We start from the raw sequence: 15,836 nt of genomic DNA, 5'->3' as shown, positions 1-15,836 counted from the left end.
TAACTGTTTTAAAGTCCCCATTGGCTAGGATTGAATATTTCCCAGGTATTTTACAAATGTTCCACGGCGAGAATAAATCACAAGTCATTCAAAAGCATTATAATACATATACAGTGGGGAGAACAAGTATTTGATACACTGCCAATTTTGCAGGTTTTCCTACTTACAAAGCATGTAGAGGTCTGTAATTTTTATCATAGGTACACTTCAACTGTGAGAGACGGAATCTAAAACAAAAATCCAGAAAATCACATTGTATGATTTTTAAGTAATTAATTTGCATTTTATTGCATGACATAAGTATTTCATCACCTACCAACCAGTAAGAATTCCTTTTTCTTTAAGAAGCCCTCCTGTTCTCCACTCATTAGCTGTATTAACTGCACCTGTTTGAACTCGTTACCTGTATAAAAGACACCTGTCCACACACTCAATCAAACAGACTCCAACCTCTCCACAATGGCCAAGACCAGAGAGCTGTGTAAGGACATCAGGGATAACATTGTAGACCTGCACAAGGCTGGGATGGGCTACAGGACAATAGGCAAGCAGCTTGGTGAGAAGGCAACAACTGTTGGCGCAATTATTAGAAAATGGAAGAAGTTCAAGATGACGGTCAATCACCCTCGGTCTGGGGTTCCATGCAAGATCTCACCTCGTGGGGCATCAATGATCATGAGGATGGTGAGGGATCAGCCCAGAACTACACGGCAGGACCTGGTCAATGACCTGAAGAGAGCTGGGACCACAGTCTCAAAGAAAACCATTAGTAACACACTACGCCGTCATGGATTAAAATCCTGCAGCGCACGCAAGGTCCCCCTGCTCAAGCCAGCGCATGTCCAGGCCCGTCTGAAGTTTGCCAATGACCATCTGGATGATCCAGAGGAGGAATGGGAGAAGGTCATGTGGTCTGATGAGACAAAAATTGAGCTTTTTGGTCTAAACTCCAGTTGCCGTGTTTGGAGGAAGAAGAAGGATGAGTACAACCCCAAGAACACCATCCCAACCGTGAAGCATGGAGGTGGAAACATCATTCTTTGGGGATGCTTTTCTGCAAAGGGTATAGGACGACTGCACCGTATTGAGGGGAGGATGGATGGGGCCATGTATCGCGAGATCTTGGCCAGCAACCTCCTTCCCTCAGTAAGAGCATTGAAGATGGGTCGTGGCTGGGTCTTCCAGCATGTCAACGACCCGAAACACACAGCCAGGGCAACTAAGGAGTTGCTCCGTAAGAAGCATCTCAAGGTCCTGGAGTGCCCTAGCCAGTCTCCAGACCTGAACCCAATAGAAAATCTTTGGAGGGAGCTGAAAGTCCTTATTGCCCAGCGACAGCCCCGAAACCTGAGGATCTGGAGAAGGTCTGTATGGAGGAGTGGGCCAAAATCCCTGCTGCAGTGTGGGCAAACCTGGTCAAGAACTACAGGAAACGTATGATCTCTGTAATTGCATACAAAGGTTTCTGTACCAAATATTAAGTTCTGCTTTTCTGATGTATCAAATACTTATGTCATGCAATAAAATGCAAATTATTTCCTTAAAAATCATACAATGTGATTATCTGGATTTTTGTTTTAGATTCCGTCTCTCACAGTTGAAGTGTACCTATGATACAAATTACAGACCTCTACATGCTTTGTAAGTAGGAAAACCTGCAAAATCGGCAGTGTATCAAATACTTGTTCTCCCCACTGTAAATGTCTGGATTTGAGAGCTTTGATCAGCATGAAAACTCAAACCTGATGCTACCTTAGCCCGATGAGCCCCATATTAAATACATTTCATGAGCCCTACGTTAACAACATTTAATAAACCCAAGCCCAAAAAATCCCAAATGATTGTATCAGGAATCAAGGTAAGACCCAGACACAGACCGTGTCGAAGTAACAATGTTTATTACAGCAACAGGGGCAAAGGTACAGGACGGCAGGCAGGCTCAAGGTCAGGTCAGGCAGAGGTTGGTAATCCAGAGGTGGGGCAAAGGTACAGGACGGCAGGCAGGTTCAGGGTCAGGCAGAGTGGTCATGCTGGTGGGCGGGCTCGGGGTCAGGACAGGCAAGGATCAAAACCAGGAGGAAGATAAAAGAGAGACTGGGGAAAAGCAGGAGCTGATACAAAAAACACTGGTTGACTTGTCAAAACAGGAAACAAAGGGCTGTGAGACATGAGTTTAACTCAGGACACATGAAAGGTGTGGTGTATACAAAGGGTACGGGGCAACAGACGACGAACAGCAGAGGGACAAATCATTTTAGAGATGGGAGAGCTTGCGGGATTCCACCCGGAGCGGCAGATCCCGGGTGGATAGACATACCTTCTGCCAGAGACGATACCGGAGAGCAGGGTTCTGATGGCAATCTGCTTGTCATCGATACCCGGAGGTGGTCTTGAGGAGGGCCGACCGGGCTCTCCTCCGGGTACGACGACAGCGGCGGACAAACATCTGGGCAGAAGGTACGCCGACCTTTTCCTCCTACTTGGGGAAGAGCGGGGGCTGATACCCCAGAGAACATTCAAAGGGTGATACTCCCATGGCAGTAGGGAAGGGTGTTGCATGCGTATTCCACCCACACAAGCTGCTGGCTCCAGGTGGTGGGGTTGGCAGAGACCAGGCAGCGCAGAGTTGTCTCAAGATCGTGGTTGGCTCGCTCTGACTGGCCATTGGACTGGGGGTGGAACCCAGAGGACAGGCTGGCCGACGACCCAATGAGGGTGCAAAACGCCTTCCAGAACCGGGACGAGAACTGAGGGCCCCGGTCGGAGACCATGTCCACGGGCAGTTCATGGATCCGGAAGGAGTGCTGCACCATGAGCTGGGATGTCTCCTTGGCCAAAGGTAGTTTGGGGAGAGGAATGAAGTGGGCGGCCTTGGAAAACCGGTCGACCACCGTCAGGATGGCACTGTTGCCCTCAGATGGGGGGAGACCCGTGACAAAATCCAGGGATATGTGGGACCAGGGACGGTGAGGGACAGGCAGAGGTTGCAGAAGGCTAGCCGGAGCTTGCCGAGGAGTCTTGTTCTGAGCATACACTGTGTAAGCGGAGACGAATGCGAAGACGTCAGGAACCATGGTGGGCCACCAAAAGCGTTGTCGCACAAACGCCAGGGTCCGGCGGGAACCCGGGTGGCAGGCCAGTCTGGAGGAGTGGGCCAACTCCAGGACCGCGGAGTGGACCGCGTCAGGCACGAACATCCGGTTATCAGGACCCCCCCGGGGTTCAGCTGCGAACGATGTGCCTCCCGGACCTGTTTCCCTATACCACATCTGAGTGGTGTTGCCAGGCACGAGGTGGGAAGGATGGTCTCGGGCTCCGGGGTAATAGCTGTGGGACTATAATGGTGAGAGTGCATCCGGCTTGACATTCTTGGATCCCGGCCGATATGAGAGGGAGAAGTTGAACCATGTGAACAGCAGGGCACATCTAGCTTGCCTGGAGTTGAGACGTTTGGCGGTGCGGAGATACTCCAGATTTTTATGGTCGGTACATACGATGAACGGATGTTCTGCCCCTTCCAGCCAATGCCTCCATTCCTCCATCTCCATCTTCACTGCGAGAAGCTCACGATTTCCAACATCATAGTTTCTCTCCGTGGCATTGACGCGATGGGAGAAGAAGGCGCAGGGAAGGCTTCAGGTCCAGGGCAGAACACTTGGACAGGACCGCCTCCACTCCTACATCCAACACATCGGCCTCCACCACGAACTGACGGGAAGGGTCAAGATGAACAAGGATGGGAGCAGTGGTGAAGCCGTGTTTGAGGTCCTGGAACGCCTGGTCAGCAGCAGGGGACCACGTGAACGGAACCTTGGATGAAGTGAGTGCTGACAGGGGGGAAGCCAGGGTACTGTAACCCGAGATTAAGCGGCGATAGGAGTTGGTGAACACCAGGAAACGTTGCAGCTGCATCCTGGACGAAGGCTGGGGCCAATCCACCACCACTCTCACCTTCCTAGGATCCATCTGGACACTCCCAGCGGAGATGATGTACCCCAGAAAGGGGATGGCGGAGCGATGGAACTCGCACTTCTCTGCCTTAATTAACAAACAGCTGGTTTTCTAGAAGGCGTTGAAGAACCTGTCGGATGTGGAGCACATGTTCTTGGGGGGAGCGGGAGAAGACGAGGATGTCATCAATGTAGACGAAGACGAATCTGTTCAACATGTCGCAGAGAACAGAATTTACCAGAGCCTGGAACACAGCAGGGGCGTTGGTCAGGCCAAATTGCATGACCAAATATTCGTAGTGGTTTTCCATTCATCCTCCTCCCGCATCTGCACCAGGTGGTAGGCGTTCCATGGATCCAGCTTGGAAAACACGGTTGCCCCCTGGAGCGGCTCAAAGGCCGAGGAGATGAGTGGTAGCGGGTAGCGGTTCTTCACCGTTATGTCATTGAGTCCCCGGTAGTCGATGCACAGGCGCAGGGTCTTGTCCTTCTTCTCCATAAAGAAGAACCGCTGCGCCGGCAGGAGAGGACGAAGGACGTATAAATCCTGCAGCTAGGGAGTCCCCAATGTAGGTGTCCATAGCCTTGGTCTCCGGTCCCGACAACGAGTACAGTTGTCCCCGGAGCGGAGTGGTGCTAGGGAGAAGGTCAATCCCGCATTCATAAGGTCGGTGCGGCGGAAGCGAAGTGGCCTGGGCCTTGTTGAACACCTTCCGAAGGTCCTGGTACTTCACAGGAATGGCGGAGAGGTCCGGGGAACCTGATGATAGCAGCATGATAATGCACATCCCAATGTCACAAGGATTTGTACACAATTCCTGGAAGTTGAAAATGTCCCAGTTCTTCCATGACCTGCATACTGACCAGAAATCTCACCCATTGAGCATGTTTGGGATGCTCTGGATTGACGTGTACGACAGCATGTTCCAATTCCCGCCAATACCCAGCAACTTCGCACAGCCATTGAAGAGGAGTGGGACAACATTCCATAGGCCACAATCAAAAACCTGATCAACTCTATGCAAATGAAATGGGTGGCGCTGCATGAGGCAAATGATGGTCACACCAAATACTGACTGGTTTTCTGATCCATGACCCTACTTTTTTTTTAAAGGTAAATGTATCTGTGACCAACAGCTTCCTATGTGTATACCCAGTCCATAGATTAGGGCCTAATGAACTCATTTTGATTGACTGATTTTCTTTTATGAACTGTAACTCAGTAAAACCTTTGAAATTGTTGCATGTTGCGTTTATATTTTTGCTCTGTGTATATATACAAAATGTGTATCACAAGTTGGACGCTGCGCCTAACGCCTTTATGGGCGATTCAATTGCTCATCAAACAGGTAAACTGGTCAAATTGGCCAACATAAGTGATGTGAAATTATATTCGCTACAATATTTTTGATGCATAGTTTGCTAGCATGAAACAAGCGTTTAGACAACTCTCTCGTTACATGACTCTTTAAATGAATCCCTGTGATAAATCGGATGACCTACTTTGAGTTTGTTTTGAAGTGTTGAATGGGGCACAACACGCGGAGCGTTCTTCCAGTGGAAGCAGACGCTAAACCACATAAGGTTTCAATAACAAAAGAATGAGAAACTCCCTCAAACAAATTATCGAACGCCCCCCTCTCCTCCCTATCGGTATTGGAGCGCAAGCCGGCTGGTTTTACATGATGCTCTGGCCGGTCTCTTGTCTCCAGCGCTATGCTTCCCGTGGTCCAGAATAACAGCAGGTTGGGCCGCCTTCTTTCAACGCTCTACGTCACATTCAGCTTCCTAGTAAGCGAATTCAAATAGAATACAGCCCCATCTTCCCGCAACACTGACAAGGTCAGCGACCAAGGACCACATACCACATTTGGGGATAGACCGCGCCTATATTCGCAAAAGGTAATATGCGTTTCCTGAAAGTTATCCGTGATGGAATAATGCTTACTAAACTCCAAACAGCTGCCCGTGCGTTCACAATTATTATTTTTGTCCTACAATGATACGCTTTGCTTCGGCATTTAGAGAGCTGCTTGGTCATCGGGACAACAATAGCCTACACCACGTAGGCTACATGCTTTATAAAACAAACAATAGGCTGGATTTTGAATTACATTATGTTTCAGCTTGAAATGTACGTATATTGTGCGTAATCACGGAGTTAACCAAATGTGGCACCGACAGACATGTTATTCGTTACTCTTATTACTCCCAGTATTGTGCGAATGATGCTTATAGACTACATTAGCCTAGAGAATTATGAATACTTTTTTTATGTAGGCCCAGTGTAGACTATGATATGCATATTTGGCTGGTTCCATCCGGTTTCTATCAGCAGCACACGCACACAGAGTATCTGACTACACGGATTAGGATCTACACGCGGGTATTGCATCATAGTTTGAGGCATCACTGATCAGTAGGTCTACTGTACATCTCTCTTCTCATCCCGTGCGTCTCGATGCCTAATATGATGTAGCCATTTTCCCACTAAGATGACACAGTTACCAAATCATACTAGTCTATTATTATCTAAGGATCTGATCTGAAGGTTTTTCGTAAACAGGTTTGGGCCAAGCAGAGGATGTTTCACTCTCCGGGTCAGCTGGTGCGCTTTAAATATAACATCGGTCAGTCACGTTTGGTCTGTCTTTTTTCCACCTTGACTTGATATAGCACGAGATAAAAATGTTTTTTTTTTTAACAAAATGAACAGCGAAGTCTGCCTGGTTCTTGGGTAATGCAAGATGTTATGGGAAATTGGGCAATATATGGCTTGCATTGTTGAAAGAAATGTAGACAAATAACAATGGGCCATAGAGTTGGCTATGTGCACATATTGATTATGAATTAATAATGCTTTCGTGTTCCTCCCCAGGTCATGACTTTGCTCTATGGTAGGCCTACTGGATACGTTTTGGTACTGGCGTAGGCTGGTTCTGTCTCTGGTACTGGACTACTTTTTTGGGGTTACTAATGGCAGGGTAATATGTAGACATTGCAGACATGAGAAACCTTTGTACATTGTTGTATTGTAACCTAGATAGGGGCCTCCACTTTATTGAGCCACCACTTCATAGTTGACCTGACAGATGGCTAGGAAACATTAAAATCTCAATATAAATGGTGCATTCTAGTGCGCTAGTCTATGTAGCTAAATAATACATGGATGGTTAGCTTCAAGCTTAGCTGACTCATCTCCACAACCCTTTGTCATCTGCCTCTTAGCCTCACCATCCATCTGGCTTCCCAACCCCTCTGGAGATAAATCAGTTTTATAGACTGCCATCTCACAGGGGAAAGGGTTTCTCATCGTGACTAAAACAAGCAGTGACCAGCCAACCATCGTCAGCAGCCCGTAGGCCATCTTTCACTGTTGTGATTTGGGTAACATGACCTCTGACTCGATCCTAAGTACTGGAAGGTTGTCATAGCCCTCAAGCCACATTCATTTTCCTCTGCTCTAATGTGTTTCACTGTTTTCATGTAAACTAAAGCAGTGTTCCCCCTGAGCATGTGGGTAGAAAATCAAACCTTAGGGCTGCTGAGTTGCTGAGGTTTTAACACTTAGGTGTTACAATAATTCCCAAACAAGTTTGTGGTGTTGACATAGTATTTACAAAGCTGTAGTTATGATTATTGTTGTGTACACAATAGTGATGGGGGAAAAATCAATACAGTTACATTTAGCAATATTATTTTGGACAAATATATAGATATAGTAATGATTTTCGAATCAGCGTTAGCTAGTGCTAGTCAGTTGTACCTGTGCCAAAACTCTGGTATTGTTCATTCTTAAGCTTGTTCTCCATCTTCTTTTTAAATATTGAGCCAACATGTTTCCAGCACTTTTATTTCCATGACTAATCAAAACTCATTTTCTCATGCTCTCTCTTGTCTCTTTGCAGTAGATATAGTGAGCAATATGTTCCCATATGTTTGCAAATTTGGAACATCAAATTGCAATAAAATCTCAGTATCGAATCGCAATACATATAGAATTGTGAGAATCGCAATACATACCGTATTATATGTATATCGAGCAGCTTAAATATCGTGATAATATCATGACGTGAGCTCCCTGGCAATTTCCGGCCCTAGTATACAATCTATTATGCCACCGTGCTTCTACACCTGCATTGCTTGCTGTTTGGGGTTTTAGGCTGGGTTTCTGTACAGCACTTTGATATATCAGCTGATGTAAGAAGGGCTATATAAATACATTTGATTTGATATTATGCTGTTCCCGTTGTCCAGTTTTGGTGCTTTTGATGTTTAATAAGTGCTTGCACGATTCAATATGAAACAATTTCCGGTGTCCTACACCACAGTATATTAGGCATAGAAATGCCTTAGATGTATACCGTGTAATATGTCAACTGGAGTCAGGTATGTATTAGGTTGCATACCTTCAGTAAGTCCCTAGCCTGGCACAAGAACCCTTGATCAACAACGAGGCTTAGGTGCTGCGTCCAGCACTCCAGTCCCATGGTGCTGTAGTAGAAAACAGGAAGTGGAGCTCAGAATAATCCCCTGTGAGTAGTTGAGCGGTCCTCTACAGCCGTAGCTTATCAAAAGAAGTTGTAAGAGACAGTTCATGTTCGGTCAGAGCCCAGTTTGTTTATGCTTTTTCTCCAGTTATGGATGTCCTGTTTGGCGTTTACGTAGCCTAACCCTTACTCAGTGGTCCCCTTTGACCCCCCCCCCCAAACAAATACTTGGATTAAATGTCCCTCAAATCAATGTAAGCTAATGAAAAAATGTTTGTTGTACAAGAATTTAGAAGAATCATCTACACACTGTTATCAAACTACTAAAACTTTACACTTAAAATGTGTGGTGTAATATGTAATGTTTTCCCATACCATTACTTAGGTATTGACGCTGCAGAACATATTGGCATGGTTCTTGGCAGGTTGGTTCTTGGCACTGGCAGTACTGGATGTTGCTCCGGGGCCATGACACTCTGCCTAGACAGAAATCACCACTTGTTTTAGCGCACCCTGTGCACCAGGAGGGCAGAGTTGGCACTTAAGGACCAATGGAACGGTTCCAAAAGTTAACACCACCTACCTGGCACGCTGGGTGAGCTAAATCAATCGCACCTGCTGACTACGCACAGGCACCGCTCAAGGCCTTCCATGGTAATTAAAGGTACTTACTTAGCAGCTGAAGACATGTCTAATAAGTAGTCTAAGTGGGTGTGGTTAGCTGGTAGATGGTAGATACGTCACCACCTATGCATTTGAACAAAATCAGCTCGGTAATGGGTTAAGAGAACCTTTAGTAAAAGGCATCCGGTAAGACTTTACACCAAGTTGTTCTCATACCTGTGTAGTAACTTGGTATTTACTCTTGTAATGCCATTATATTAACAGGTCTATTGTTGCTCAAAATATCTCCTTATAGCCCTAAATATGGTAGATAGACTTATTGTGTGCTTTGCCATTACCAGTTGTAAGACTACTTTCTGGGTGTGTTGCCATAGAAGTTAGAAAGCAGAAACTACAATAATAGGGTATCAAACACCTATTGATTATTTTCATGGAAAGACCCCTGACTGCTGGGCAGGGTGTGTCTACTCTGGCTGTCAATGGGCCCATTGTCTCTCAGTAGTCTTTCTTCTATTGAGAAACCATGGAGGTTGTTGTTTCTGTTGCGTCTTTACTATACAGGTCTTCAAAGAGGAAACTTTATACTGGATCACTGTTTCTGGTAGATTACTTTCCATCTTGATGAATGTTTATGTCAACGTTGAATCGTTTTGTGTGAAGTGAGAGATGGCAGTTGTGGTTAATGATGAGCTAGTTGTACGGATACACGTTTGCTACAGTACATACATTACTTTAAGGTGACCTTGAGGTCAGGTGCCTGCTTTCGAAAAGGCTACAAGCCCCTTCAACACCACCCTGGCTTACACTTTTGACATGCCAAGTCCTAGAATTAATGTATTGAGAGAATGAGAGTTCATTTGTTTCAACAGTTTGCTTTCGTGCGTAGCCTATATCATTAAAACTGCAATATGCAACTTTTTGGGCCACCTGACCAAATTCACATAGAAATGTGCATTATAGGTCTGTCATTCCTTCTGGGCTCCCGAGTGGCGCAGTGGTCTAAGACTCTGTATTCCAGTGCAGGAGGCGTCACTGCAGTATCTGGTTCGAATCCAGGCTGCATCACATCTGGCCATGATTGGGAGTTCCATAGGACGGTGCACAATTGGCCCAGCATTGTCCGGGTTTGACTGGGGTAGTTCGTCATTGTAAATAACAATTTGTTCTTAACTGACTTGCCTAGTTAATTAAAGGTTCAATTGTTGGCCTCATAGTACAACTTGCAGACTTTTCCTTTTTCAAGAAGAGGCTCCAAAATGTTAATATTACCACCGTGTTTATATGTTTTCCCAAAACAAAGACTGTTTCTGGAATTCCTGATTTGTTCTTCTCAAGTAGAAAACCAACCAATTCTGGTTCGACGCCCAAAACATGCTTTGGTTGAGGTCAAAGTGGCAGTGGAAAATGGTGACATAGGATTTAAAATTCCACCCAGCAGAGTATAATTTCTTAGACCCTCGGGTCTATTCACTGTACCACTACCACATAGTGAGCTCTTTTAATAATGAGCATAGAAATAGCACACCTAGAACAGATCTACCACTTCTTAGACTTGCTTCAATGTGAATTGTATATATTTTTATAACCTTTATTTAACTAGGCAAGTCAGTTAAGAACAAATTCTTATTAACAATGATAGCCTACCGGGGAACAGTGGGTTAACTACCTTGTTCAGGAGCAGAATGACAGATTTTTACCTTGTCATCTTGGGGATTTAATCCAGCAACCTTTTGGTTACTGGCCCAACGCTCAAACCATTAGGCTACCTGCCGCCCCAATAAGCCAACAGGTATGGAAAGCATGTTGTATAGGAAAATGTTTTGATTGGGGCCGGGGATGGGCACCTGCAGTATGGCCGGACATATGGCAATGGTCAATGAAAATTGCTTCTGAAAGACAACACAGAGTTGTATAGAGCACTGTAATAGGGAATATTTCAGATGGATAAAGTTAATATTCAGTTAAGAGTAATTAACACAATACTTAGCATATTTATGAACTTTCTCTTTATTGTATACACATGATTTCCAGTGTTCTATTTGTGACACTCATTTGTGTCACAGGTTGATGGTCACTAAACTCCTTGCTGTATGTTATGTATTAAACTCATCTGTTGATAGTGAAGGACGTCAGACTCGAGGTACACTGAGCCGAGGGCACACTGATATTGTATTGATGACCTTATGAGCTTTGTGTGAATTCATCACCCAGTGTCTGGTGGAAAGCAGAAACTTACTATCTTTTGTCGTGACTTTGTACAAGACTCTCTGGCTGTTGTTTAGAGAACATTGGTACTGTGAGTTAAAACAAAAAGGGGGTGGGGGAAATATGTTTAATTGTCACATACAGTGAAATGTGTTGCTTTAACATGGTCAGCCATAGTAGTACGGCGCCCCTGGAGCAAATTATGCTTAAGTGCCTGCTCAAGATCACATCGACACGTTTTACACCTTTGTCAGCTCAGGTATTCGAACCAGCAACATTCAGAGAAGGCGGATTAGACATTTATCTTGGCTTCTGCTCTGGAGATGTTCTCCCTGAATTCTTATAATCAATCAACATGATTTTGATTGATGTGATCAATAACTGCTCTCCATTTTGTTCACCTGGAAAGTCCCTTTTACAAGCACTAATTTTCTCCCTCTCAATTGATTTGCTCTCTATCTCTTCCTCATGTCTTCCTCTCCCACAGGCTAGTCAGACCTACTTAATCAGGTAGTGTATGATGCTAATGAAAACACTTGGCTCAAATCTTCTTGTCAGTTTCATCCAAGGTGACACAAGATTCCCTGAGGACTAGACTGTCACAGGAGTGGCCTGTACCTGCCTGAAGGTCTGTGGATACACAAACCAGACTACAGCATGGTGACGTTATTGACCTCGCAATGCCTGAATGCCATTCATACCTCTGAGCAAGGGCCCAACAAGAAACTTCTATACTGCCTGTTTTACATTTAGGCAGAAGTCAAATGCATGTTTTACATTTAGGCAGAAGTCAAATGCAGTTACAAGATATGAGAAAAATTGTTTTGTATCATTGTTCTACTTCACCTCTATGACCGTGGCAATTGGCGTAGCTGCTATTTATAAAACCAAAATTATAACACGTCAATGAAAAAAAGTGTGATTATCCCGTAATTTGCAAAGCTCAAAACCGCAACCAGCCTCAGAGTGGCTCTATATTTACTCAAATCGTTCTGTCAACGTGGTGCCAAGATAACTCTGAGTAGGTTACCTATCCATTTTCATTTTCGCTCTGCACACTCTATGCCACATAATCCTGTTGGGTGTACCAAGAGACACAAAGCCACCAATCCTGCTCATCATGTGGCTCATGGGCAGTCAGTCGTGTTGCTGCAGGTGGTACATTGTGTCCGTTAACTCAGTTACACGGCTTCTCTGTTTCTGGCTTCATTGTTACTCAACGTAGCTCACCTGAAACAGAACACAGACAGGCTCAGAAGTTGTACCCCTTAGTCAGCACAGGTCTAGGATCAGTTTACCTTGGCCATGAATGTCAGAGGGCAGACTTTAGGCAGCCTGTCAAGCTATCCCTCAGGTTCGACCTTGGAGGAAGTAGCCTTGTGATTTACAAAGGAAAATGCAGACCTACCAGCTTGACAAACTGCCAAACCAAAGACACACACACACTATTGTGTTACATGCTCTGATCAGCTTGTCATTGAGATAATTTGATTAGAGGAATGCTGTTGTAGTGGTTGGCTACCTGCCTCTGCATTCTAATTCTAAGGCTCCATTGTCCATTTAACCTTCCCTGAAGTTTACGGTAACAGGAGAGTTTCGAGCACAGGTAGACCTAAGGTAGGCACACTGTTTGCTCAGTTCAACAACGGGCAAGGACAGGCATCTGAAGTGTCTTGTGATTGGCTTAGATGGGACACATCCCTCTGGTTGGACGGGACTGGGGTTGGTTGTCTCTGGCTGTGAAAGCGTCTGCCCATCCCTCTGTGTCAGCTGCTATTCTGAGACACCAAACAGAGGAAAGACACATTACAGAGGACACATGACATCATGGGGAGAGGGGAGAAACTTCTGTGGAGCACAAAGAATGAATAAACTTATCTTGAAAAACACAAGTAGGCTCATGTAAGTCAAACAGCCTAAACAAACTTGTTTTGTATACTCACAGAAAGTTTTTTTGTGTGACTGTTATCATCGCTTACACTGTGTGTTTTGGTATGTTCACTATACTATTCAGACTTATAAACCTAAGCAGCTTGAGTCCGGAGACCCCGTTATGCATTGTCGTCACGTTCAATCAACCAACCCCACTATCAACCCCAGCCAATAATCAGATTAGACTTTAATACCATATGGATGTTTGAAAAATAGATAATCTCTGAGTTTAATTAAAAGAGCAACACATGGGAATATGCACAGAGGATTATATATTTGAGTGATAAGCAAAAAATTTAGCTTAAGTTAGAAATGTAAAAATTATTGTAAGTCAAACACCTGAAAAGAGTGACGTGAAGATGCCCGGAACGCCTGTAGGAATACATGTTCTGTACCACTTCACCCTCCGTTAAGCCCACATAATACAGGTCACAAATACTCATGGTGTCTGTTAAATAAGAACTGTGTTTACATAGTTGTGATGAAACAACGTCTTTATTTAGAAAAGCTAGGCTGGAGATATTCCTTACCTAAACAATGTTGTGTTTGTGTGTGTGTGTGTGTCAGAAGTCGTGTAGTGTAGTGTAGAGGTCGACCTCTAGTGTAGTGTAGTAGCTATAAACCAGCTGATAAAATCTCGAATTTCAACTACTATCAGTTTTAGCATAAGATATAAATAGGCTTTCTAATGTCTTTATAGTGACGTTGAGTCACTGTCTTCATTCACGTTTTCCTTTTTTCTTCTGAAAGGTCAACCTAGCGACTAGTTTAGCTAATTACCTGCCGTTGTCAGCTGAGATGGGACTGAATATGAATGAGGCTCCACAGCAGTGCAATCTGATCTGGCCACGACTTGATGAGAGACAGAGACCGATATAATTTATTGATGCCACTGCACCATGTTGTTGCCATGGAGCCCGTTTTACAGCCACTCTTGAGATTGAAATGGTAGGTTCTAGTTTTAGTGCTTTTGTGCCCTTCTGGTTTGGTTGGAACTTCAACCACTTTCCTCAACTCTTTACCTTGAATAGAGGTAATGTGCTATGGGTCTTCCTTCATGCTTCTAACCCACCTAATCAAAGCCATGCCATACCCCTGTTAAGCTGTATCGTCTAGAGTATGGCTGAGCACGTTTTACTAAACTAGGATAATCCCATTTAAATAAGCTTTTACTTGTGATGTTGAAATGCCTTCATAAGCCAGTGGTTGGTTGTGTTATGTCAACGTATGTGAGATCAGAAAAAAAATAGAATGTTAATTAAGCTCATTGGATCACGAAGGCACATATTAATATCACTCATCAGTTGTTGTAGATTGTGTGTCTGGAACTAAGCAGCTGCCTCTTACCCATGATATCTCTTGAACAATTTAGAAAGTGTGTATGTGTGGTGTATGTGTGTATATACGATCAGAGACATGTTTGCTTTGTCAATAAAGACACGTGATCTTGGTCACTGCTGCCCGTACACCACTCCCCTGTCACTCCACTCTCCACCCATTCTGGTTTCCATTACTCCATTACCTTCTGGAAATGGGAGGGCAGAATGGGGGGTGGGGGTGGAGGGGGCTACCCTCAAGGTGAAAAGTGGGTGGGCCAAGAGCTGATCTGGTTTCAGGTAGAAACTCAACCTTGTGACAAGGGTGATTAACTCTGTCAGTGTGCTCACGTGCTTTCTGGAGCTGAGATCTGGTCTTATGACCCAGCAGTCAAGAGTTTAAATGACAGGGACATGGCCTCAACCTGTGGGAAACTGATTTTCAGTAGGGCGTACACTTAAAACATGCCATTGTCAATGTGGTATTGGTGTTAGCTACAATTGTCTCCAAACAACCTTTAACCTCTGAATATTGTGCCTAATGGTCCACATAAGTAGTCCACCTTATGTGGGAGAGAATTGTCCACAAGTAGTCCACATATGAGAGTTTTTTTATTATAAATTTTTTATAACTTACATTTTTTATTCGTTTTTCAAGCCTAAATTTACAGTACAGAAATTAATCTTAGAGGGAGTGGAGACGTCATTATCATCATTATTGTCCAGCTCCCCTACCCAGAGAGCTTTTCAACGGTTTCTCCCCCTGTTCCTCTTCATATCTCCCCTGTACCGATACTCTCTTTCCTCTTCCTCTTCATATTTCCCCTGTACCGACCCTCTCTTTCCTCTTCCTCTTCATATCTCCCCTGTACCGATACTCTCTTTCCTCTTCTTCTTCATATTTCCCCTGTACCGACTCTCTCTTTCCTCTTCCTCTTCATATCTCCCCTGTACCGACCCTCTCTTTCCTCTTCCTCTTCATATTTCCCCTGTACCGACCCTCTCTATCCTCTTCATATCTCCCCTGTACCGATACTCTCTTTCCTCTTCCCCTTCATATCTCCCCTGTACCGACCCTCTCTTTCCTCTTCCTCTTCATATCTCCCCTGTACCGATACTCTCTTTCCTCTTCTTCTTCATATTTCCCCTGTACCGACTCTCTCTTTCCTCTTCCTCTTCATATTTCCCCTGTACCGACCCTCTCTTTCCTCTTCCTCTTCATATGTCCCCTGTACCGACCCTCTCTTTCCTCTTCCTCTTCATATTTCCCCTGTACCGACCCTCTCTTTCCTCTTCCTCTTCATATCTCCCCTGTACCG

The sequence above is a fragment of the Salvelinus namaycush genome, chromosome 38, assembly GCF_016432855.1.
Source record: "Salvelinus namaycush isolate Seneca chromosome 38, SaNama_1.0, whole genome shotgun sequence".
Lineage (NCBI taxonomy): Eukaryota > Metazoa > Chordata > Actinopteri > Salmoniformes > Salmonidae > Salvelinus > Salvelinus namaycush.
Note: the sequence above shows the minus strand (reverse complement) of the source record.